This window comes from Sapajus apella, unplaced genomic scaffold (assembly GCF_009761245.1).
Source record: "Sapajus apella isolate SASKATOON/1434 unplaced genomic scaffold, GSC_monkey_1.0 scaffold20, whole genome shotgun sequence".
NCBI lineage: Eukaryota > Metazoa > Chordata > Mammalia > Primates > Cebidae > Sapajus > Sapajus apella.
In genome coordinates this window covers 2,497,573-2,521,422 of record NW_022436960.1, presented here as the reverse complement: position 1 = coordinate 2,521,422, position 23,850 = coordinate 2,497,573, and the positions used below count along the sequence as shown (strand labels likewise).

General features: G+C 34.6%; 1 long non-coding RNA gene, 6 other non-coding genes and 2 pseudogenes across 7 annotated transcripts in view; all 9 read left to right on the top strand.

Annotated features, from left to right (window-relative positions):
- The window catches only part of LOC116557757, an 82,467-nt gene that overhangs the window by 46,426 nt on the left and 12,191 nt on the right, over positions 1-23,850 (top strand). The window contains exons 8-13 of the long non-coding RNA XR_004271681.1: positions 7,560-8,077; positions 10,880-12,449; positions 15,061-15,126; positions 17,156-17,219; positions 19,403-20,619; positions 21,395-23,264. This is a non-coding gene — a long non-coding RNA (uncharacterized LOC116557757). The remainder of the gene's footprint in view (positions 1-7,559; positions 8,078-10,879; positions 12,450-15,060; positions 15,127-17,155; positions 17,220-19,402; positions 20,620-21,394; positions 23,265-23,850) is intronic.
- LOC116558082 lies at positions 8,275-8,349 on the top strand. The gene has a single exon (XR_004271823.1). It is a non-coding gene; the product is annotated as a small nucleolar RNA SNORD113/SNORD114 family (small nucleolar RNA).
- Positions 10,188-10,263, top strand: LOC116558087 (annotated as a pseudogene).
- On the top strand, positions 11,548-11,622 carry LOC116558085. Its single transcript, XR_004271825.1, has one exon. It is a non-coding gene; the product is annotated as a small nucleolar RNA SNORD113/SNORD114 family (small nucleolar RNA).
- On the top strand, positions 13,428-13,504 carry LOC116558074 (annotated as a pseudogene).
- LOC116558080 lies at positions 15,750-15,823 on the top strand. The gene has a single exon (XR_004271821.1). It is a non-coding gene; the product is annotated as a small nucleolar RNA SNORD113/SNORD114 family (small nucleolar RNA).
- On the top strand, positions 17,986-18,057 carry LOC116558081. Its single transcript, XR_004271822.1, has one exon. It is a non-coding gene; the product is annotated as a small nucleolar RNA SNORD113/SNORD114 family (small nucleolar RNA).
- Positions 20,851-20,922, top strand: LOC116558143. The gene has a single exon (XR_004271871.1). It is a non-coding gene; the product is annotated as a small nucleolar RNA SNORD113/SNORD114 family (small nucleolar RNA).
- On the top strand, positions 22,684-22,758 carry LOC116558152. Its single transcript, XR_004271879.1, has one exon. It is a non-coding gene; the product is annotated as a small nucleolar RNA SNORD113/SNORD114 family (small nucleolar RNA).

The following is a 23,850-nucleotide window of genomic DNA, read 5'->3' as shown; positions in this document are numbered from 1 at the left end:
AAGACAAGTAGAGCCGTATGTGCCCTAATTATGAAAATGTATAACATTTATTATTAATATGCTTCTGAAGCACTCAGTTTCAAAATAAATTGATTAAATCTGATACCTATTTGGGTAAGGAATATATATAGAGATAAGTACCTAAAAATTGATGTTTGTCCTGCATTATTTAGGTGGTGCTGTTTCTTATTGAGCAAAAGAAAATATGATCTAGTCTGGGAGTAATGAGCAAATGGACAGCAGTTAATGCCATTCAGATTTCTGATGGTCTGTATGTTAACAGATATTGATGATCTCGTGAGTGAATTATACCCATGAGTGAATGTATTCAATTATCTGAGGAAGGTAAAGCAGTGTTTCTTGACTTTGGCTCTATTGACATTTTGGGTAATTCTCTATGGTGCAGGGTTGTCTTTTGTATTGTAGGATGTGAAGTAACTTCATTGGCTTCTACTCAGTAGATGCCAATATTGACCCCCGTCCCAGAGTGACAATCAAACATTTCTCTAGACTTTGGCAAATTTCATCTGTAGGGGCAACATTGTCCCTAGTTGAGAACCACTGAGATACAACATGGACTGAAGAGGGGCGTGTGTTAAAAAAAGTGTGAATTATTTATCCTGTTGTATCTTACTGATACTTAGATAAAGAAAAACAAAAAACCTAAAACTAGGCTCTTCCCACATGGCATCAGGTTCATGTGTATGGTTGCATTTAATTGTATTACAGTTCTGGGTTGTTGATGGGTTGATCATATTGTGTTTTCTCTGAAAAAACAAATAATTGTTCATGAATACTTAATAAATGAATAAGTAAAACAACAAATGAATAAAGAAACACATAAAGGAGAGTCTATCATGGACTATGGTAAAAATTTGCCGTAAAAAGTGATTAAATTTACCTAATTCCGTACTGTATAAATGAGATCTATTATTGGAGAAAAGGTTCTAGATTTTTACCATGTGGGTAGGAAACACATAGATGGATACTTGTAATTAGCTTTTATTCTTGTTTTGGGTGCCAGATAAATCAGTAAATAATATTCCAGGCTATTTTGGGCCACTGATTAAAATGTGGTATGAATGAGAATTTATGATTAATCTAGTACAGTCCTACAGATGTCCCCTGAATGATTTAAATGCATGTAGGCTGTTCTTTCTTAAATCTGCTCTTAGTTTACACAACAGATGCACCATATCTGATTTAATTATTCTTCAGTGGTGAAAGTTATGGCTCGCTCTTCTGTGGGTAAAAGTGTAGGAATGGATTTAAGTTAATTTTTATATTCTTGATTTGTGGGGGATTGTTCTTGTTTTTTATTATTTTAGAGAAATAAATTGGCACATATTTAAATAAAGTAAAAAAGCCCTGTGCATTGCCCAGTTATAGAAATGTTTTGTAAACAGAAACAAAATTATATTCTTTTTATTCAATACAACTGAAAGCATTAAAGAAAAGAAGTTAGAGGGTATTTAAATGACCTTTAGAGATGAGGACTCTTGCATCTTATTTTTGCACTACAGCTAATTTGTATTTCTTTAAGTGACCTAATCTCTTGAATCTTTAAGGGTGGCACATGAGAAAATGGTTTATATTGTCACTGTTCCTATCGTGGGGTAAGATGGTGTGTTCATGGTCATTTATTGTGCCACATTTAAAATATGGACAAATTAGGCCAGTTGTGGTGGCTCACACCTGTAACCCTGGTACTTTGGGAGGTCAAGGTGGGTGGCTCACCTGAGGTCAGGAGTTTGAGACCAGCCTGGCCAACATGATGAAACCCTGTCTCTACTAAAAATACAAAGATTAGCTGGGCATGGGGCAGGAAAATCGCTTGAATCTGGGAGGCAGAGACTGTAGTGAGCTGAGGTTGTGCTGCTGTACTCTAGCCTGGGCAACAGAGCAAGACTCTGTATCAAAAAAATAAAAATAAAAAAAATTAAAATAAAATCTGGATAAATAAAGTGTAAAGGAGCAAAAATGGATCAGTGATGAGTATAGTATTTCTAAGAAGCAGGGATGTTAATCCATGTGTTTGATGTTTGGATTCATTGTAAAAAGAGATAATCTGTAAACTTTGTTTATCTTAGAAATGTCATGATTTTTATTGTTGCTGTCACCCAGGCTGGAGTGCAGTGGCGCAGTCTCAACTCACTGCAACTTCCGCCTCCCGGGTTCAAGTGATTCTTCTGCTTCAGCCTCCCAAGTAGCTGGGACTACAGGTGCTCACCAACACACCCAGCCAATTTTTGTGTTTTAATAGAGATGGGGGTCTCACCATGTTGGCCAGGGTGGTCTTGATCTCTTGCCTTTGTGATCCACCCGCCTTGGCCTCCCACAGCACTGGAATTACAGGCATGAGTCACTGCACCCAGTCTATTGTTTAGTTTTAGAAGTACTTTGTATATTTTGTATAATAGTCCTTTATCTGGTATGTCTTTTGCAAATATTGTCTCCTAATTTGTTGCTTGCCTATTCATTTTCTGGACAGCTTCTTTATGGAGCACAAATTTTTAAAGTTCAAAGATCAGTTGGTAATATTTATGTGACTCTATTTATGGGCTATCTGTGCTGTTCCATTGATCTCTTTTCTGTTCTTTTGCCAATACCACACTGTCTATTACTGCAGCTTAGTAGTAAGTTTTGAATATGGGTAATGCCAGCTCTCCAACTTTGTTCTTCCCTTCAATATTGTGTTGGCTATTCTAGGTCTTTTGCCTCTTCGTATAAACTTTAGGAGAGTTTTGTCAATATCCACAAAATAACTTGCTGGGGTTTTTATTGGGATTGCATTGAATCAAACCGGGAAGAAATGACATCGTTACAATATTCTTTTGTTTAATTCTTCTTTGATTATATTCATTAGAGTTTTGTAGGTTTCTTCATATAGGTATTGTACATGTTTTGCTAGATTTATACCTTTATTTTATCATATTCTATTTTGTGTTCCTATTATACAGTAATATATAACAATATATAACAATATATAATAGAATATTTACACATTTTATTTATTACAATTATACCTATTTTATATTTTTGGTTGTACTCATGCAAATAGTATTATGTTTTTAATTTAAAATTTCACTTGTTCATTACTGGCATGTTGGAAAGCACTGACTTTTGTATATTAGCCTTGTATCCTGCAACCTTACTGTAATCACTTATTAGTCCCGTGAAGCTTTTTATTGTTGTTAGTTCTTTCCTAGATTTTATTTTCTACATAGATGATCATGTTACCTGCAAAGACAGTTTTATTTCTTCTTTCTCTATCAGTATACTTTTTTTTTTTCCCATTTATTTATTTTATTGCATTTTAGGTTTTGGGGTACATGTGAAGAACATGCAAAATTGTTGCATAGGAACACACGTGGCAGTGTGATTTGCTGCCTTCCTCCCCATCACCTACATCTGGCATTTCTCCCCTTGCTATCTCTCCCCAGCTTCCCACCCCCCACTGTCCCTCCCCTATTTCCCCCCAACTGACCCCAGTGTGTAGTGCTCCCCTCCCTGTGTCCATGTGTTCTCATTGTTTAACACCCGCCTATGAGTGAGATTGGGAAAAAATTTTTGCAGTTTACCCATCTGACAAAGGGCTGATATCCAAAATTTACAAAGAACTAAAGCAGATTTACAAGAAAAAAACTAACAAGCCCATTCAAAAGTGGGCAAAGGATATGAACAGACACTTCTCAAAAGAAGACATATGTGAGGCCAACAAACATATGAAAAAATGCTCATCATCACTGGTCATCAGTATACTTTTAATTTCCTTTTCTTGTCTTATTCTGTCACCAGAACTTCCAGTATGATATTCAAAGGCAGTAGTGAGAGAACATCTTTGCCTTGTTCTTGATCTTAATGGGAAAAATTTGAGTTTCTTACCATTAAATATAATGTTAGTTGTAGATTTTTATACATATTTTTACTAAGGAAAATTTTCATGATTCCTAGCTTACTGAGGGTTTATTTTATTTATTTTATTTTTTATTTTTTGAGACAGACTCTCACTCTGTCACCCAGACTAGAGTGCAGTGGTGTGATCTCAGCTCACTGCAACCTCCACCTCCCGGGTTCAAACGATTCTCCTGCCTAAGCCTTTCAAGTATCTGAGATTACAGGTATGTGCCACCATGCCCAACTCATTTTTGTATTTTTAGTAAAGATGAGGTTTTGTCATGTTGGCCAGACTGGCCTCAAACTCCTGGCCTCAAGTGATCCACCCACCTTGATCTTGCAAAGTGCTGAGATTACAGGTGTGAGTCACTGCACTCAGCCTTATTTTTTAATCATAAATGGGCGTTGAATTTTTGTCAAATGCTTTTTTATGTTTATTGATATGATCATGTGGTATTTTTTCCTTTGTTGATGTAATGGATTAAATTAATTGATTTTGAAATGTTGAGCCAAGCTTGCATAAATGTTACAAATTCTACCTGGTTGTGCTGGTAATATTTTTTTGAGAATTTTAACATATATGCTCATGAGAAATATTGGCCTATAGTTTTTTTTTTTCTTTGAATTTTTTTTAATGGTTTTGGTATTAGGGTAATGCTGACCTTTGGGAATGAGCTAGGAAGTAGTTCTATCTTCTGAAAGAGGGTACAGAATTGATATAATTTCTTCCTAAGTGTTTGAAAGAATTAACCAGCAAATTCATCTGCGCCTGGTGTTTTCTGTTTTGGAATGGTAATTATTGATTAAATTTCTTTAATAGATATAGGACTATTCAAATCATTTTCTTCTTGTATGAGTTTTGGCAGATTGTGTCTTTCAAGGAATTGGTACATTTCTTTAATGTCATCAAATTTGTGGGCATAGAGTTGCTTATATTATTCCTTTTAATGTCCATGGGGTCTGTAGTGATGTTCCTTCTTTCTGATATTAGCAGTTTGTGACTTTTCCTGTTTTCTTAGCTAGCTACCTAGAGGCCTTTTGATTTTGTTGAACTTTCCAAAGAACCCATTTTTTTGGTTGTTGTTGATTGTTCTTTAGTGATTTCCTGTTTTCAGTCTCATTGATTTCTGCTCTAGTTTTCGTTTTTCCTCCTTCTGCTTACTTTGGACTTAATTTGCTCTTTTTTTCTAAGATGGAGGCTTACATTAATAATTCTAGATCTTCTTTTCTTTTTGAAAGTTAATATCAATATTATTTTAAATGGAAAAATATAATTTTATATATCTATAGGGCACAATGGTATGTTTTGATATATACGTACAATGTAAAATGATTAAATCAAGCTAATTAACATATCCATCATTTTTGTCATTTACCTATCATTTTATTGTGAGACATCTGAAATTTACTCTGAGTTATTTTGAAATACACAATACAGTATCATTGACTGTAATCACCCTGCTTTGGAGTAGATGTCGAACTTATTCCTCCTGTCTACCTGAGACTTTGTACTTTTTGATCAACAACTCCCCATTCTCTCCCTTGTTCCCACCCCATCCTCCATTAACCATCACCCTAATCACTACTTCTTTTTTTTTTTTTTTTTTTTTTTTTTTGAGACGGAGTTTCGCTCTGGTTACCCAGGCTGGAGTGCAATGGCGCGATCTCGGCTCACCGCAACCTCCGCCTCCTGAGTTCAGGCAATTCCCCTGCCTCAGCCTCCTGAGTAGCTGGGACTACAGACACGCGCCACCATGCCCAGCTAATTTTTTTGTAGTTTTAGTAGAGACGGGGTTTCACCGTGTTGACCAGGATGGTCTCGATCTCTTGACCTTGTGATTCACCCGCCTCGGCCTCCCAAAGTGCTGGGATTACAGGCTTGAGCCACCGCGCCCGGCCCTCCTAATCACTACTTCTATGAGTTCAACTCAGAGAATGTGTGATATTTGTCCTTGTGTGCCTGGCTTATTTCACTCAGCATTATGTCCTCCAGGTTCATCTACACAGTCACAAATGACAGAATTTTCTTCTTTTAAAAGGATGAATGGTATTCCATTATGTGTATATTCCACATTTTCTTTGTTCATTCATCCCTTGCTGGACCTTACTTTGTTCCGTATCTTGGAGACTGTGAATAATGGTGCAATAACATAGGAGTGCAGATATCCCCTTGACATTTGATTTCAATTTCTTTGGGGGGGATTGCTGGATCATATGGTAGTTCTATTTTTATTATTTTTTGAGAAACCTCCATAACTTTTACCACAATGGCTATACTAAATTACATTCCTACCAACAATATAGAAGAGTTCCCTTTTCTCTGCATCCTTGGCATCATTTGTTACCTTTCATCTTTTTGATGAAAGCTATTCTAAAAGATGTGAGATGGTATCTCATTGTGGTTGTAATTTGTGTTTCCCTAGTGATTCGAGTGACTGAGAATTTTTTTTTACATATCTGTTGGTCATTAGTATGTCTTCCTTGGGAAAACATCTATCCACATCCTGTGTCTATTTTTAAATTGGGTTTTCTTGCTATTGACTTGTTTGTGCTCCTCACATATTTTTGCATGTTAACTCCTATCAGATGTATGGTTTGCAAATTCCTTTTTCCTGATCTGGAAGTGGTCTCTTCATTTCCTTAATTGTTTCCTTTGCTGTGCAGACGGCTTTTAATTTGATGACATTCTATTTGTCTATTTTTACTTTTGTTCTCTGTGTTTTTGGGATCATATTAAAAAATCATTGTCTAGACCAATGTTGTGGAGCTTTCCCTCTAGTAGTTTTACAGTTTCAGGTTTTATGTTGAAGTTTTTAATCCATTTTGAGTTGATTTTTGTATATGGGGTGAGATAAGGATCTAATTTCATTCTGCATGTTGATAACCCAACAGCATTTATTGACTATACGGTCCTTTTCCCATTGTATGCTCTTGGCACTGTTGTCCCAAATCAATTGATTGTAAATGTGTGAGTTTTTTAAAAAGAACTTTTAATTCTACTCCATTGGCTGATGTGTCTGTTTTTAGGCCAGTATTATGCTGTTTTGATTATAATCTCTTTATAATGTATTGTGAAGTCAGGGATTGGAATGCCTTGAGCTTTGTTCTTTTGCTCAATATTTTTTTTTGTGTGTATGTGTGTGGCTATTCAGTATCATTTGTGGTTCTATATGGATTTAAGGATTTTTCCCCATCTTTCTATGAAAAATGACATTGAAATTTTAATGGGAATTGAATTGGACATGTAGATGGATTTAGGTAGTATAGACATTTTAACAGTCTTAATTCTTTCAACCCATAAACACAAGGTATCTTTCCATTTATCTGTGTTTTCTTCAATTTCTTTCAACTAGTATTTTATAGTTTTCAGTATACAGGTCTTTTACTGTCTTGGTTAAATTTAGACAGTATTTTTGGTGCTACTGTAAATGGGCTTATTTTCTTCAGTTCCTTTTAAGTTAATGACCTATTATCATATAGAGTCATTAATGAATTTTTTTGATGATCTTGTATCCTGCAATTTTGCTGAAGTCATTTATCAATTCTAACTGTTTTTTTGTGAGATAGTTTGGATTTTCTGTACATAAAATCATACCATCAGCAAGTAGAGACAATCTCACTTCTTTTCCTATAAAGATGCCTTTTATTTCTTCTTCTTCTAGGATAAGTCTACTTTACTTCCACATAACAACCACAGGATAGATGAAATTCATTTTCTAAGAAACAAAATCTTGGCAGTTAGATCCATGGGGTAAAGAATATAGATACTAATGTAAGTAACACCTCAAGTTCATATCCTTGGTTTGAATGCTTTGCTCAATAGTGTTTAGTGGTATTTCAAAGGAATCAATGTCTATAACAGCAATTAAAATCACCAGGAATGGACCAAATGTGTTCCGAAAATGTGTTTAATATAATTTGGCACAACTGAAGTGATAAGAAATATAGTAGTTAGACCATTTATATTCACAACTATTTAACATTGTATCTTATTTTCTACCACAAATGATTTAATCTTTTCCATATTGGTATGATCCCGGCTGATAACTCTTTGTGTGGCAGCCTGAGAGAATATGGAAGACATTGTCAGTGTTGGAAGATGGTGGTTTTATAGCTTTTCATTGCACTATCTTTAAAACATGGGCAAATTGAATAAAAGAAGACTACAGAAGAAATAATGGTGAATGAGGATTTGATATGAAGCATGGATGTTAATTAATCATCCATGTTCTCCGAGGTCCATTGTAAAAGGAGACCTAATCATTAGGGACAGAGCCACTAATGGGGAGATCTTATTCCTAGAATTTTGTGCTTGTATCATTATTCATGAACCAATGAATAATAAATGATGAAGATATAAAGGAAGAAAAACGTGCTTGGACCAATGATGAGTACCATGGGGTATCTGAAACAGGATTTTTGATTAAACCCATATGCAACTCTGAGGTCCATTACAAAGAGACACGTAATCATTCCTTTTTTGGGAAGGGAGCCTGTGGTGTCTTGTCCTTGGGCTTTGTGGTTCTTGGGGATGGATTGTATTTTTGTTATAAAATCAGTTCATGAATAAAAAATTTACCAATGATTAAAACAAAAAGCATAAGTCATATACTTGTTATCAATGAATATAATGAAATATGGATTATTATTAAAACTTATCTGAGACTTCCAGTAAATTTACATCCAAGGCTTATACCTTCTGGTAAGGGGCATACAGCTATTTGTATGCAAGAGTCAAACATTTTGTTCTGTTTTGGTTGTGGGTTGCTAACTGTTTTGTTAAGAAAATGAAACATCTTTAGTCATGTAAATAATTGGTTAAATAACCACTTAATTGAGACCAAGCAGAGACCAAGGATGAGAGTATTAATCTAATTTTTTTTGGCTTTTTTTTTATTGCATTTTAGGTTTTGGGGTACATGTGAAGAACATGCAAGATTGTTGCATAGGTACACACGTGGCAGTGTGATTTCCTGCCTCCCTCCCCCTCACCTATATCTGGCATTTCTCCCCATGCCATCCCCCCCAACTCCCCACCCCCTGCTGTCCCTCCCCTATTTCCCTCCAACAGACCCCAGTGTGTAGTGCTCCCCTCCCCGTGTCCATGTGTTCTCATTGTTTTAATGGACTTTTATTAAACAAATAAAATAAGAAACTTAGTCTGTTCTTCCTGAGGGCAATGACTCTAGACAGATGTAAATATTCTTCAGTGTTCTTGTCCAGTGCTGTGAGAGCACAGATACTGATGCCTTTTGTATATGAGAGATCAGGTGTACTTTTACATCTCTGTTTGTAATTTAGAGTCAGCAAACCATGGACCAGTTAGGAACAAATATTATGATATGAGAATGCCACTTCATGTTTTTTTCCATGATAGATATTCTTGGAAAAACTCTAGGCTCTTTCATTGGTTTTGGAATACATACATGGGCCTTTCCAAGTTGTACTAATTTCGTTTCTCAGAAAAATGATAACATGTTTTTAAAAAGAGGCTTTATTTGTCTCTATAGAATGAAAACCATGTAGCTGGTTTTATTATTCTCTAATCATGAAGACCATTATTGTTATTTGTGGACTAATGAGTAGAAAGACTGATGTAAGTAAACATCAAATTGATGTTTTGGGCTAGGATGGTATTCATTTATGGGAGCCCACTACATTATTTTGATAAAACAAATTGTTAAATAACACATGAAACAAGGAAATGCCAGTCACAGACCTATGATTGTAATGTGTCATGAACAAAATCTTAGGATTAATTCAACCCAACCCAACTGAAGACGATTGTTAAATAAATGAGGCGCATTTCATACGTTGTCAGAGTATTTTAAATTCCCATTTAATGTTTTTGTTGTAGTTGCTCAACATATTCCATCACTGACAAACATTTAAGTTGTTGACTTTTTGAGGTAGAAGTACCTTGGAAGATATTAGATATTAATTTGCTTAATTGTGGGCTTACATGGTAGGTCCATGCTTTGCATCCAAATTAATAAGTAGACAAATCAAGTGGAAGAGAAGCTGGTACACCCCAATCATAAGTATGATATTTAAATGAAGCAAAGGCGCTGATGAATCTGTATGTGTGAACTTGAGGTTCATCGCAAAATATGATCTAGTTCATTTCCTCTGCATGAAAGGGAGTAATGAACAGATCTTGGTCCTGTTAAAGCCTTTTGTTCGCAGTTTTGTGTCATTAAAGGGTATTGATCATGTAATTATTATTCCTGAAACCATGAATGTTTCAGTTCAAGAAGGTATAAATGAATGAAGAAATAGACTGCCTAGCCTGGATCAATGATGAGTATTGGTGGAGGCGTCTGAATCAACACTTATGATTAAGCCCTCTGTTACTCTGAGATCTGTTACTGAATGAGAATCAGCCAGTATTCTCTGTAGAAATTACCTAATAGAATTAGGAAAATTCAATAAAACTTGTTCTTGAACTTTTGTGGTTCAAAGAGATGACATGTATTATTTTACGTGAATTCAGTGCATAAATAGAGAAGCGTATACATGAGAGAAGATGAACAGGCCTACTCATAGAACTATTCTTTGAGTAAAATGAAAAAGTATTATAAATATTAATACTGGCAATCAAACAAGTATCATTATTAATCTGAGGTAAAATCCTATTATATGGAACATATTGTATCTGTAGTTGAGACAATTTTTAAATTTTTATTCTTTGCTTTTTTTAATTAAGAAAAGGGAAAGTGTTTGCATCAGCCAGAAATCCATTAAGTAACATCTACTTAACAGATTTTTATATAGACAAATATTCATAATCATTATAGATCTTATTCTTGGGCTAGGTCATGAACTCAATAGTGTGTGTTATGCTACTTAAAACTAAAAGTTCAATACTGGCCTGAAAAGCAGTTGTGTTTTGGAGCCAAGGATTATTGTTATTCAGCTCTGCTTGACTAACATCCATTTAAGAAAACCTAAATCTATTCTAAATCTGCCTTTTTCTCTCCAGAGTGAATATAAGCCAGTTGATTCAATCATTTAAAAAAGAATTGTTATCCTGAGTAAGGAGCATAGAGACAAATATAAGTAAGTTCCTTGTTTCATGTTCTTCCTTTGAATGGTTCGTTCTTGAGTGTTAGCTAAAGGATTTCAAAGAAATCAATGTCTACATACGTAAAATAAATAGAACACCCCAAATGGACCAGTGATGGGAATGTGTAATGAACCATGGATTATGTTTAATCTAAATTGTGACAACTGAAGTGATTATAAAAGAAGACAAAAGTTAATGTATTCTCAGAGCAGCTCAACATTATCCTTTATTTTATGCCATGGTTATTTTACCCCTTATGGGTACAGATCCTGCCGACATCTGTTTTGGGGCAGTCCATAAGAATATGTAATATGGCAATTTCATTGTTTTTCATCTATTTTTTGGCAATAGATGAATTAAATAGAAGTGGGCTATATAAAAATGAATGCTAAATGTGAATTGGTAGCATTCAGGGGTGTTGATCAATTCACATGTACACTTTTAAGTGTCATTGTCTAAGAAATGTAGTCTGTAGTTCTATGGGCCAAGAGCCTAAAATTTAATGATCCTGTTTTGGGGATTTTTGATTGCATCATTATTTGTGAGTCAATCGGTTAATCAATAGATGAAAAAAATGCACATCGTGGACCAGTGATGAATGTCATGGGGTTTCTGAAACAACAATTTTGATTAAACCCATCTGCAACTCTGAGGTCCATTACAAAAAGTCACCTCTTTATTCTTCATGGGAAATGAGTCTACAGAACCTTGTTCATGGGCCTTTGTGGTTTGAGGGTACGAATTACATTATTATAATGCGTGAATACAGAATTTTATCAATGAATGAAGAATAAGAAAGGTATGCATGCACTTATCTCTTAGGGCATGTAATGCAACATGGATTATTATTAAAACAATTTTGAGATTCTTAGTCCCAGTAAATTAATAGTTAAGGCCCTTATCACTTTGGTAAGGAGCATATGGTCATCTGTGCACGAGACTGAATGTTTTTGTTCTGTGTTGAGGCAGGTTGCCGACTGCTCATTTTATTAAGGGAAAGGAAATACATTTACATAAATAAATAATTGATTGAGTAACTGTATAATTGAGAGAGGGCAAGCGTGGAACAGTGATGAGATCTGCATACAAACACACTCATGATTAATTCAATCTTTTATGGAATTTTACTTGAGTAAACAAACATTAAACAAGTTTGGTACTAGATTCACTAGTGATTATTATATTACCTAAAACACAAAAATTCATGGTGAGAGATACTTCATCTTGACAAAAGCAATTTATGGAAGATAATAAATAGAAAGAAGTGCTCTCTCTTCTCAAGTGTTCAGAATAGGCACAAAACAAGGCTGATGGCTGTTTACTACGCAACTGTCATTGATTTTAAAGAGCTAAACATAGAGTCTTTGATTCTTTTTAAAATTTGCTTTTTATACTGCAGAATGAACGCACTCTACCTGATTTAATTATAGTCTTCTGGTGAAGATCTTGCCTTTTATCTCTGTGAATCAGGAGAGAAGAGATTGATGTAAGTAAAAATCAAACTTTATGTTCTTGCTTGGGAAACATGGCATGTTTATTTGTTGAATTATTTCTTTTTTCTTTTTCTTTCTTTCTTTTTTTTTTTTTTTGAGACAGAGTCGCATTCTTATCACTCAGGCTGGAGTGCAGTGGTGCAATCTCAGCTCACTGCAGCCTCCGCCTCCCGGGTTCAAGGGATTCTTCTGCCTGAGCCTCCGGAGTAGCTGGGACTAAAGGCGCATGCCACCATACCCAGCTAATTTTTGCATTTTTAGTAGAGACAGGGTTTCACCCTGTTGGCCAGGATGATCTCGATCTCTTGACCTTGTGATCTGCCTGCCTCAGCCTTCCAAAGTGCTGGGACTGCAGGGATGCCCCATCTCACCTGGCCTCATTGAATTATTTCAAAGGAATAAATGGCTACATACATAAATGAGCCAAAGGTGGTTATGCATGGACCAATGGTAGAAATGTGTTATGAATTAAGAATTATGATTAATCCATTTCAGCACAATCAAATTCATTAGGACAAAAAGTTGAAAGGTATTTCTGTGATTTTCGGAATGCCTTAATACGCCGTTTTTGTACCGTAGTGGATTTAAACACTTCCCCATTGGTATTGTTATTGACTGTGAACTAATTGAGGGGAGAACATAAGAAAACGGAAAATCTTGCCTACAGCTGTGGTATAATCATGGTGCCATCTTACAAAAATGGATGTTAAATGAGAAAAGCCCAACCGTAGTAATGGCTAATATGGAATTGAAGTGGTGCAGTTTGTGGAAATGAATTAATTCACCTTTGCAACACGGAGGCTCACTACAGAGGCAGCCAGTCCTCAGTCTTAAGGAACATGAATCTTACATACACAGTTACATCTTCAAGGATTTTATGCCCTCTAATTCTTGGATAGTGATTTTCCTGTTAGTGAATGAATGTGTAACTCAAGATCAGCATAACTGAATGAAGCACAGAATTCCAAGTCTGGATCAATGATGAGTATGCGTGGGGCATCTGAATCAAATATTCTGATTAAACCCTGTCTGTATCTCTGAGGTCCATTGCATGTATGGGAAATGTGCTTGGGGAGAAAGTTAGATGTATTCAAGGAATGTGTTCTTGGTTCTTTTTGGTTAGTGGGCATAGATTGTATTATAAGTAAATCAATGAATGAATAAAGAAAAATACAGATAAAGACAAGGAAGGCTACATCTCATTCAATTATGAAAGGAGCTAATTATGTTTTGAGTTCAAATAAAATAAAATGTCTACTCCTCCTTTGAGAACATATAGATAAATATGCACACAGTGTTCCAAGTTAGTAGCAAGTTTCTGGTTGCATATCTTGTTTGATTTAGAAAGGGATAAAACATAAATAAATGATGTATTTAGTTTGATAATACTTAATATAATAAATAATAACTAATATAATTAATATTTATATTCAATAATATAAATCATGACAAATATATTAACATAAATTATTTTAATAAAAACCAATTTAATACCATTAATAAACATTAAAATACTAATGATTAGGTTGTAAAATGTGGAAAAAGTCTAAGAATGAATATTGAAAATTTGAATATAGTAGCTAAAAGTCCTCTTGTGATTGCTAATTTTTATTTGAAAAGAAAGATGCAAATGCATTTTTGATGACTTTTATGAGTAGTAAGTGAATAAATAGACGTTAGTGTAATGCAGGGCTTTTGTCCAGTGTCCTTTGAGTTCACGAATATTGGCACTATTATTATGAATAAAAAAATCATTTTATGTCTCCATCCCTTATTTAAAAGAGGGCAAACCGTGGACTAGTGAGAAGCTTATGTAGTGTATGAAGGCGTGTGATTAATCTTGTCTGTCCTCTTGAAGTCCACCTGAATGAAAAAGGTCCAGGACCCTCCTTCCTTAGGAAGGGTTGTAGAGACCCATTCTCTAGACATATTTTACTATTAACATTTAAATGAAAATTAATAAAAAGTAAAAATTCAGTTCTTCAGTCACACTAGCCACACCCCAAGCCACATGTAGCAATTGGCCACCATTTCAAAATTGCTGATACAGAACATTCACATCACTAAGGAATGTTCCAATAGCACATACAGGGCTAATATGAACCGTTGCAGGTAACAGTATTTAGTTTTAGGTAGCAGGTGGCTTCACTATTTTGAGTTTTCTTTAGAAAAAAGAGTACATAATTGAATTACTTTTTGGGTCATTAAATAGATGAGTAAATAGACAAAAAAGTAAACAGCTTGAATTCAAATGACTGTGGCCCACTGGTCAGATTGTGTTATAAAACAACAATTTCAATTCATCTTACAGTGCAAAAGTTTTCCGCATTAAAAATGTGTCTTCCCTTTATGCTGGGAATACCTCAGCAGATACTGAAAATTGCTCTTCTTGTGTTGCGTGGTAGATTCAAAAATGTTCACGATATTATTTCATGCTAAGAATTAAGTTAATACGTTCAAAAGAACTACTATTGGGTTGATGGTGAAAATTTGATACAAACCAATGTTTATGATCCATCCAGTAATGGCAAAGTAACTTCTACTTAAAAATAGATTTAAAAATTTATGCTTTTAATCCTTTTAAAAATCTGCCTTTTCCTGCAGAATGAGTAGAGCAGACTGGATTTGGTCATTTCCCCAAGGTGAAGCACATGGCGTTTTCTTCTGTGGGTAAGGAGCAATGTTAGTAATAGAATTTCTGTTGGTGGGTTACGCGGTTGGCTCATGTGTGATCATTGAGAAAGGAGCAAAAGGCCGTATACACAAAAATAAAAGCATCAGGTAACAGCCAACAATAGGAATGTGTTGTAGGCCAAGGAGTAGGACTGATTCATTTTAGCACAGTAGAGGCTTATTTTTTAAAAAGCTAGAAGGAATTTACTTTTCAAATGTTTGATATTTTGTAGTATTTCTGCACCATACTTGATTTAAACATTTCCATATTGGAAGAGATTCAGGCTGTTAACTGTTCAGGAGAAGCTCTTGGAAGGTGAAGCATGCCGCCTGTGTTCTAGTGGGGGATACCATTGCAGATTTTGATTGTTCATTATATCACCTCTAAAATTAGACAAATTGAATGAACACAGCCCAGCCATCGGCCATCCATATTGATAGTACTGATATGAAGCAAGGCTCATTGATGATTCCACGTGTGGTACTGAGATCCAGTCTGACAGCTTTGTGGAAGTTGAGCCTGGAGATAGGTTGTAGTGATATCCAGGATCTTGTTCTTAGAATTTGTGATTCATGGGAAAATGAAGGTATACATGAATGAAGAAAAAGAGTACCAAGCCTGGACCAATGATGAGATTGGAGGGTGTCTGAATCAAAACTTTTGATTAAAGCCATCTGTAACTCTGAGGTCCATTTTAAAAAGTGGCCTCCATTTTTCCCTCTATGGAAATAAGGTTATAGCACAGGCTCACAGTATTCAGGTATCTTGATCACAGGTAGTCACAGTTTATGGGTATAGATTCCATTTTATAAGTAAATCAATGCATAAATGTTGCATAAATGGGTAAATAAAAGGAGAGCTTGGCATAGACCAGTTATGAGATATGTAGTGACACACGGACTATTATTATACACGTCTATAGCACTGAATCCCTGTGATAAGTGTTGATAAAGGCTGTTGCTTTGTTTCGGAAGGAGTATGTGAACAGATGTATGCAGGACACGAAATAATTGTTGGATGTTGCTGGTTGTTTATTGATTGGTTTTATTTAGAGAAGGGAAAATTAAGTAAATAATAGGTTAAGCAGTTGTTTAATTGGAAATAAATGAGCACATTTCAACTTGAGAATATTCCTATCGAAAAGTTATTATTAACCCAACTCTGTATACTGAGTTTTATTAAATACTAAAAAAAGCATCTAGTTTTTCGATCTCCCTGGATAGCATCATGGACATGTGGAGACATAATATTATTCAAGCTTCTTCTATAATGTTAGTAAATTCCCATATACTGAATCGTTATATGTGAATAGAATACATCCTTATCACAGTTAATTTTTTAAAAGGGAGCATATCACAGTTGGGTAAGAAATGAAAATGAAAGTTAATCTTTGTTTATACTACTGATGCTCTCTTCCTAGTTAGGTATGGGACTATAGACATTGAACATGAAAAGCATTTCTGCCCTGGGTTCTTCATGAGTTTACTGCAGTGTGTGTGTGTGTGTGTGTGTGTGTGTGTGTGTGTGTGTGTGTGTGTTAGTATTTGTGAATGTATAATAGAATATTCCATGAGTCATAACATAAATGAAGAAATCGAAACAATAGATGATTGAATTAATATATAGGGGTTAATCATTTACCATTGGTGAAAATATGCCATGAATCACGAATTTAAATTCATCCATTTCTATACATGTTGAGACCATTAAATAAAAAAGATGATCTAAGCAGTTGCCTATGTAGGCTGGTGTCTGTAGACAGATGAATATCATAGTTTAGTTTTGTTTTGGGTGTTGAATTTAACAGTGTTTATTGTATTATTTAAACACTATTAACTATTTTAACTATTATTATTTAATAGTTAAATCAAGAAATAAAAATAAGTTCAGTTCTTGGGTCAATGATAAAAATGGGATTTGAATCAACTTTATGATTAATTTATTATCACACAACTAATGTCTTTTAAGTCAGTCTAAATCTGCACTGTTCATACTTTTGAAAATTTGTATTAACAAACTCCACAGAATGAAGACTGTGGCTGATTTAATCAGTCTCTGTTGATGAAGATCTTGGCTGTTACCTTTTTGGGTAAGGAAGCTAAAGACAAGTAAATAACAGTCAAAAAACTTGTCAATGAGGGTAAATTTTTCATTAATGTTTACTGAATTATTTCAAGCTAAGCTATATGTAGATCAGTGATATGAATATGTTATGAAACTAAGCTGATGGTTAGTCCAGTTAAGCACAATTCTGGTTAAAAATAAGGTGAAATACATTTTATTCATTTTTACATCTGATTAATAATTCATCTCCCTTTTACTGTGTTTAAGAGTTATTCAGTAATGAAGTCTATGGCTGCACTGTTCAATGTTGTTTCTCCATCTACATGTGGTTGTTTATATTTAAAATAGTTAAAGGTGCAGGCACTTTTAAATTTAATTTCTTGGTTGCATTAGCCACATTTCTAGTACTCAGTAGCTATATGTGGCCATTGGTGACTGTCTCGGAGAATCTAGTTACGGTACATTTACATTATATGCAAACTCCTGTTAGACAGCTCCTTAATGCAGGAGGAATGCACGGAAAGGGGAAAAATAAGTGGAATGAGATGGCGAGGAAGCGAGGACATTCAGTGACCTGTGCTTGCTTCACTGTGGGCCACTACAAAAGGAGATGAGTCTATTGAGAAAAGGACTAGTCTGTGCGAAAAGAGTCTGCAAACAGGTGTTGGCAATATTCAAGGATATTGTTCTTGGGTGTTAAAATAACAATGGGTGTTGATTTTATTACTGCTACTGAATCAGTGAATGGATCAATAAACAAACGTATCAATGAAGCAAAAGATTGCTTATCCTGGATCAATGATGAGTATCCTGGGGTGTCTGAATCTTGGATTTTGATTAAACCCTGTGACTCTGAGGTCCATTACAAAAAGAGAACTTTTCATTATCTCTATGGGAAATGAGCTTATTCCAAAAGCTAATAATAATCAGCATTTAGTTCTTGGGCTTCTGAGTATGGACTGTGTTATTTTTAGTAAAGGAGTACATGGATAAAACAAGAAAAGTGCTGTATAAATAGATAAAAAAATGGTTATTCCTGCTCCAAATATGAGCATACATAAAATAATAAGAATCATCACTAATACATTTCTGAAGCGCCAAGTCCCGGTAAAGTAAATTACGCAAAGCTTACCCTTTGGGTAGGGAGCATATAGATAGACGGATGTTAGAGTCCGGGTTGTTGTTCTGGGCTACGGTGTTCATTTTTTTGTTTTTTAAAGAAAAGGCAAAATATTTACTTAAATTAATTATTGATTAAATCACTTCCTAATCGAGAGGGGTTTACACATGGATCTGTCTTGAGAATATGTCAAATGACCAATTATAATGAGTTCTAATAATCTTCATTGTATTTAAATTCAGTTCCTCAGTTTAATTTACAAAAACAAGGAAAATGATGTGAACTTTCTGTTTAATGAGCATGTGGACAAGCATTGATATTGTCCAGTTTCTGTGGAGTCGCAGATATAATGATTTCATTACAAATGTAAAAATAATAAATTAATGTCTCAACCAGTTATTTAAAATAAGTCCAAATCATGAACCAATGAGGGCCAGGTATTATGGAACAGAAAGAGTGATTAATCCAGTTCCATACAACTGCCCACCAGAACTGTCATCATTTTCATAAACAAAATTGACGTAGCTCTTGCATTTTTGGAATGGTGAATATATTTCTACATTTGCATAGCATTTCCCTTTCAGTCCTGTTGGTGCAGTTTTCTTAAAACACGGGATAGACAAATGACTCCATGTGTAACTGTTTAATTTCATATGTATGTATGCACGCATGCACAATGCACAGTTGATGAGAATGTACTTGAATCTAGGATTTAGATGAATTTAATTCTTTCTAGCCAGATTCATGCAGAAAGGAGATTTAACTCTTTCCTGGTTGGGTCGAAGGCAGATAAAGAGACTGACAAGTTTAATAGTCACAGTTCTTCTTCTTTTGTCTGGTGTTACTGATAGTAAATTTAATATGTGAGTCAGTGAATCAGTGAATCAATGGATATGTCATTCATCTTTCAAATATATGATGAGTACCAGGGTTTATTCCTAATCAATAATGGATGACTTGAGCTGAATTTTAAAAAATCTAAATCTGGGCTGATCCACTTCTCTCTCTCTTTCTCTCTCTCTTTCTGTCCGCCTGTCTCTCTCTCTCTGTCATCTAACCTGTTTTTATATTCACTTTGTACTCCACAGAATGGATGTGCAATGATTCCATTATTCTCCAGCGAGAAGATCCTGGTTGTTGTCTGTTTGAGTAATGAATGAGTGTAGAAACCTATGTAAGTAACAAAGTGATTGCTTTTGCTTTAGTGGTTATCATGAGAGTTAACTCTTGCTGGAAAGGAATAAATGGCTATGTATACCGTTAAATGAATGACGTTTGTGTGTGAATGATTCAGCACATCTATGGTCAGTGAAGGAGAAAAATGCAGGACCATCTTTTTCATTTTTAATAGTTAATTATTCGGTTAATGTAAAAATTAATTATTCAGTTTTATTTGAGTCGCAGTTGATCTTAAGCTCCCTCTATAAAGACAGCTTAGTCACATTCCAAGATGGAGGACACTGTCAGTGTGGAGTAAAATGGCAGGTTCATAGTTGTTTATTGTCACGTCCTTAAAATATGGACAATGTCAATGAAAGATGATGAAGCCTTGACCAGTTAAGAGTATGGGGTTAATATGAAGCAGGTATGGTCATTTTAAAGTGAACTTAAATTGTTATCTATGTGAGAGGGGCATAGAGACAGCTATTCATTAGAGACATAGCTCTTTCCTTGTATTTAGGAATGAGGTTTATCGTACTGCTAGTCTACTAAAAGTTAACTTTGAGAGCTAGCCATAGGGCAATCATAAGCGAGTGATAAAACTCTGTTACCTATCAAAAATTTCAATTAATCCAGTAACACATGACACCAATAAACAGAAGGAAAAATCACAGGGCTTTTATTTTTTCTAACATTTGTTTTGTACTTCCCAGAATGGAGGCATGATGGGTGATCCAATCATCTTCCACCGATGATGGTTTGATGGCTGCCTGTGTGAGTATGGGGAACACATGCTGCTGTTAGTGATTGTGTTAAGTTCTTGTCTAATATCAAGGATTTTGTTAGTAAATTTTGATTTTATTATATAAACAAGTAGAAAAGAAGATTGAAGCATTGCTCAACTATGAATAAATGTGATCAGGCAAGAAACTCTACTAATAGAAAACACTAAAGTCTCAAGAAATCAGTGGATCAACCATGTTACTTCTTTGTTTAAGTGTCTTAAGACACTGCGTGTAAGAAATAGTCAATCTTATTGACTGGTCTGCTTTGTACTCCTCAGAATGAACAGCCCCATCGGATGTAAGCACTGTGCTGTGACCATGAACTCTACGTTACCTCTGTGTGTCACAGGAAGACTCTTGTGAGTAGTAGTCAACATTTTTGTTTTGTCTTAAGGGTATTCTCTGTATTCTTAAAAAGTCTAAAATATAATCAAATAAAGTCAAGCATTTTTATTATTCACTACTTAAGTATAAATGGATTCTTAAGATTTCCCTGTTCATAGCTATGTATTTTATTATTACAGCACTATTAATGAATTGATTGATCAATAAACGATGTACACATGAATGAAGACAGATAGAGTCAATCTTGGACCAATGATGATGACTGGTGGCGTATGAGTCATGGACGATGAATACAGGTCTGGAAGTCTGAGGTCCAATACGATAAAAATCTAGTCTTTACGTTCCGATACAAAGCATAGACTTTAGGAATATTCAAAGATGTTGTTTTTGGTCTTTGTGTTCATGCATTTTCCCTCTATTTTTATAATTGGTTCAATGAATCAATAAACAAATATGTAACTGCATAAAGATAAAAAGAGTGAGGCATTGTCCAATTATGGAAATATATAGTGAAATAAGAAATACTCTTCATATATATTAAAAACACTGAGGTCTTCTTTCTATTAAGAAATAAATGACTCAAAGGTATTACTCCCTTGCTGGAGGATGGCATATTCAGTAAAAATAAGAGCTTATGGCGGGTCATTTGGTCAGGGCCATGTTCGTTGTTGTTTGTTTTCTCAGGAAAAAATACAGTTTCACACATACTTACATGACGAATAAAATGAAAGGAGAAATGTATGGACAGAACATTTTAATCTTTTCATCTTTTTTGCTTTGTACTCTCAGAACGAATGCTCCCAAGTTGACTTAAGCTGTGTTCCATGGTCGCCAGGTTTCTGGCTGCCTCTGTGTGTTAGAAGCTTGGAGACCAATGTGAGTATAGTCAAAGTTCTTACCCTGGTTCTAGGGTTTTTAAAGGGTATTCATTGTTTTACTAAAAGCATTACAGATAATCCAAAAGGTTAACTGTGGTCCAGTGATAAATCTGGCATTGCCATGAAACATGTTGATTATCTAATATTTACAAAATTAAAAATGGTTAATGATGAAATCACTGTGACAGATGATCCTGTAGCTAGCTATAAAGTATTTCTTGTTCTTAAGTTTTTGTAACATTATTTAATTATTATATTATGTGTTTGAAGCTCAGTGGTCCCACACAGGGATAATCTAGTTCACTGGTTCTATTGGACATGATTCTGTAGATAAATGGCACATATATGTAAGGAGCATAGTCTTGATCTTTGTGTTCACAGGTTTTGATTCTATCGTTATAACTGGGTATATTAAAATTATAAAAATAATCAACAAGCAAATATAAATAAATACAGCTAGGCGAAGCATCATCCAATTATTAAAATATGTTATGAGGCAATAAAACCTATTAATATATATTAGAAGATAATAGATTAAGCACGACATGGTTTAAAAATATAACTTATTTGACTAATAATTATGTAGTCAGTGCAAATAATAAGTGCTATTACTATAGATCATTGGAATAGTCAATAAACAAGTACAAGTAAATCAATACAAGTAAAATATTACCTAATTACACATATTAATAAATACCTAAATGATCCAGTAAATAAATAAAATGTGGAAAGTGAGATCAATGCAGATAATGTCTCTATATTAAAAATCACCTTTTTTGCTTTGTACTCGCCGGAATGGGTGCATTTGAAATGATTACGTTTGCCCTGTGTGTTTGGTCCACTGAAACCAATGTGAGTAATAATGGTTAAAGTCTCATCTTGGTTGAATATGCCATTTTTAAGGGTATTCACTCCATATTTAAAAAGTGTGAAACGTCATCACTGAAAGCCATGCGTGGCAAGATGGTATACATTGAACTATTATGCACTGCAATCTTATATTAACTAAGCCATATATGAAATGTTGAGAATGATCAGTGAAACCGTGTGGATGTGGCAAATTAGAAGACAGATGTAGGATATTTAAGCATCTTGGCCTTGAGTTTGTGATTCAAGAGTATTTGTTTTATTATTGTCAGAGAGTAAATGAATTGGTCCGTAACAAAAGCAGATAAGAATGAAGAGAGAGAGTACCAAACCCGGACCAATGATGATGACTGGTGGCGTATGAGTCCTGGATGATGAATAATACGTGTCTGGAAGTCTGAGGTCTGGCAATAAGAAGCCTAGCTCATTGCCATTATTGGGAGTGATGCTGTGGACAGATGTTAGGGATAAAAAAAAATCATGGTCTTGGCCTGGTGTTCATAGATTTTGATTTTATTATTATAAACAAACATAAATAAATATGAATAAGTGAAGTACTGTTCAATTACAAAAATTCTATGAATAGATAAAAGAACTACTCATATATATTGAAAACAATGGGGTCTATTATGAAATAACAGTCAATATACAGAGAGCGTTCTTGATTTGTGTCAGTGGCAAGATCAATGTTGTTAGTTTTCTAAAAATAACTAATAAATGTTAACTCAAAATTATAAATACCTAAATGACTGGCTGAATGAAACGTGATATGCATAGATCAAGGAAAACTATGTCTCCATTTTTATTTTCTTTATCTGCCCTGCTTTGTACTTCTCAGAACGGGCAGACCCACGTCTTCTGCTGTGATCGCCCTCTGTGGTGGCCTCCGGGTGGGAGCCCGGACACTAATGGAGGTAACAGTCAATCTTCTTGTCGTATTTTTGTATTTGTTTAGGGTAGGTTTTTAAAGATTCACTATAACATTTTAAAATAACCAAAGAAAGCCACTGGTGACCCAATGGTAGCTATGTGGTGGACATGAAAACTGTTGATTAATTAATATCACTGTGGATGATTAACAATAATAAAAAAGCAGGGGCACTTAAGCATCTTGTTCCCAAGGGTTTTGGGATTTTGTTTATAAGTGTTTTAGATATGTAGATATTTACTTTAATATTATTAGTTTACTGATAAAGTAACTGGTAAAGAAATGCAGGGATGAATGATGTAAAAGAGGCCCAAGCCTGGATAATGACTGTCGGGGTATGCGTAGTCAGTGAGGATGAATAATGTTTTGTGTCTGGACATCTGAGGTCCAACACTAAAAAATTTGGTTTAATTACTCTAATTACTCTGATGGAAATCCAAAATAAAAGAGCAAAATCTTTGTCTATTCTTAATACGTATTTGATAGTATTCTTATAAGTAAATCAATCATGGAAGCATTCAATATATAAATCAATAAGTGTGATTTATTATACTATAGATGGTGAAGCTTTG